Source organism: Octopus sinensis, linkage group LG2 (assembly GCF_006345805.1).
Source record: "Octopus sinensis linkage group LG2, ASM634580v1, whole genome shotgun sequence".
NCBI classification, from domain to species: Eukaryota; Metazoa; Mollusca; class Cephalopoda; order Octopoda; family Octopodidae; genus Octopus; species Octopus sinensis.
The window spans coordinates 103,808,560-103,811,652 of NC_042998.1; the positions used below are offsets into that span (position 1 = coordinate 103,808,560).

The window sequence follows — 3,093 nt, forward strand, 5'->3', positions numbered from 1 at the left end:
GCTCAGATCAACTTTGCTTTCATGCTTTCGTGGTCAGTAAATAAGTGCTAATCTGTTCTTCCCACTGTTCTTTCGGAACTACCGAGGCTGACTTTTGCCTGCCATCCCTTTTGCAGTCTATAAGACAAAAAAGAAGTCAAATGCTACTAGAGTCGATATACTCGACCAACCCACAACCGGCAAACTTGTGCACTGTGCATCTTTTACAAATAACTGGTATCATTATCATAGGCCTCTCTAGATCTGTGAGCTGACAATCCTTAAATAGTGGGGCAAAATAATTAACGGCATTTCGTCCGTCATTACTTCTAAATTCAAATTGCACCGTGGTCGACTTTGCTTTTCGTCTTTTCTAAGTCGACTACATAAGTACCAGTAGATCACCAGGGTCGATGTAATCGACTTGTCACTTCTCCCAGAACGTGCTGGTCTTGTGCCAAACATATGAAACCATTATTATGGACCTATTTTTATGCACATAGTATTTTTTTTTCTGTTGCATTTTACTTGTTTCAGTCATTTGACTGTGGCCATGCTGAAGCACCGCCTTTTAGTCGAGCAAATCGTCCCCAGCACTTATTCTATCGGTCTCTTTTGCCGAACCGCTAAATTACGGTGACGTAAACACACCAGCATCGGTTGTCAAGCGATGTTGGTTGGGGAGAACAAACACACACACACACACACAAACACACACACACACACACATATATATATATATACATATATATATATATATATATATATATATATATGTATATATACATACATACGACGGACTTCTTTCAGTTTCCGTCTACCAAATCCACTCACAATAGATTTGGTCGGCCCGAGGCTATAGTAGAAGACATTTGCCCAAGGTGTCAGGCAGTGGGACTGAACCCGGAACCATGTGGTTCGTAGGCAAGATACTTACCACACAGCCACTCCTACGCCTAAATGTGTGACGCTTACAGCACCTAGGTTTCCCAAGCGGTCACCCATCTAAGTACTAACTAGGCTCGACGTTGCTTAACTTCGGTGATCGGACGAGAACCGGTGCTTTCAACGTGATGTAGCCATAAGCTGTGAAGTATAAATTTATTGAGTTCTAACACAAATTGTTGGTACCACCAACTATGACTAAACTTAATGTACACACATAAAGCTATAAATATTGGGTTGAAAATACACCTTCAACAGAAAAATTCCAAGGCTGCCTGTGGAACTTGAAACCCCCATTTCTTGTAGACGTGATAGGAGTTTTACCATTGCACAAAAGCAATCTTTCAAACTTCTTTAACCGTTATAGAAAATCATTCCTTCCAGGGAGAATTGAATGATGTTGACATCAGAAGAATTTTATAAACTTTTGAGAGAACGAAAACAAACAATTTGAGGGTATCTCGAAGCACACACATAAAACTATAAATAACATACAATTCTCGCTGGTAAGAATAACATTTCTTAAAAGGAGGGAGAAAATCGAAAGCCTGCTTTGTTAGAATTGTAGCACGCTTGTCATGTCTGCAAGAAATGTGGACTCGAACCCCAGTGGCAATCATCGAATTTCTCTATACGCGAGTTTTCTTTCTTTTACTAATAATTGTATACTTATTTATAACACTAAGTGTGTGTTTGGAGATATTCCGAAGAATTGGTTCACCTTCACTCGAAAGTTTATAAAATTGTTATGGCGTCAACAATATATGTGTGTGTGTATGTGTGAGTGTGTATGTGTGCGCGTATACATATATAAATATGCATGCATTCATTTTGCCAAGTCTCTGTAAATTTATTTAATTCTATTTTTTTTTTGACCTTACCACTTACTACCTTGAATGAAATTAGCATGTATCTAGTGGTTAATTATGGCATATCACATATCTATAATAAAAGAATTTAATATGAGTATTTTAATAAATACATTTTAGTACGTCTAATCAACTGGTTTTCTTTTAAATTGTAAAAATTCTATATATTTAATTCTAGGTTGCAGTGAGTATGCTGAGAACAGAATTGGTAACAATGTGGCCATGGTAAAGTGATATTAACCATTAATTATCGACTTCATTTAATGGTTTTATCAGCATGATCATGATAATTAGCACCAGCAGTAGCGCAACACAATCACTAATAACACCACTATGTGCCAGAGAAGGAAGCCTTCCGTGGTTGCCTAATGTGCCAGAAATAGCAGCTAAAAAACTTACTTAAAATTACTTCTGCGTCTCTTGGAACGATACTGGATAATGAGATTTTGAGTATACTGTGGCAAGAAAGAATGTCGGGATGATCGCAAAGAGCGCTTCTACCACATCGGTTGACATGCAAGAAATAGCAGGGAACTTTCCTTTAATTCACTACTGTCTTGAAATTGAAAACACACTAGATAATATAGTCCTAGTTATCAGATGGTCACGTCTAGAACGTCATTGATCATATGTATGCTCAGTCGAGCAGCTAAACAGTAATATTACCGCTAGCATTGCAACTAGTTGAGATTAGGGACGCCTTTCATGGATAGCAAATTAGCAGTTTCCCTTTCTTTCAGTTTACCAAAGTACTCCTATGAAATATTATCCCATTATCTCCTTCTCTACTCCTTCTCTGTCTTAATTTTTTGTTCTACCATTTGAAAAAAATATATTAAGGCATTCACTTCCAAGAAATTAATGTGTGATTTGGGTGAGTTCTGGCTGCTATTCCTGGTAAGTCGAGGGACCACGTAAAGTATCCGTCTTGTTAGTGGTTGTGTTGTGCTACTGCTGGTGCTAACTTGATTCGTACCTTTGATATGGTTGTGTAAAACTCTCAAGAGAACGATCACTACAGGTATACATTCCTGCTTTGGAAACAAACTTTCCTCACCAATGCTACAGCAATCCACCCAAAACAAGTGTTGAAGAAAACTAACTGGAATTATATTTCGTGTATTTGAATTATTGAATCATATATGTCATATAAACAACATTCTGAAAGAAAATTATCTCCACCATTTTTTTTGTCATATTTTTTGAACAAATGTTGTTCAACTTCAGGATAACTGAATTTGAAGAAAACTATAGTTAAATCTCATTATTTTCCTGGATTACACTATACAGTTTGTCCATC

General features: G+C 37.1%; 1 non-coding gene across 1 annotated transcript; it reads right to left on the minus strand.

Moving 5' to 3' along the window:
- Positions 1 to 947: 947 nt before the first annotated feature.
- Positions 948 to 1,066, minus strand: LOC115208867. The gene has a single exon (XR_003881300.1). It is a non-coding gene; the product is annotated as a 5S ribosomal RNA (ribosomal RNA).
- Positions 1,067 to 3,093: the final 2,027 nt, after the last annotated feature.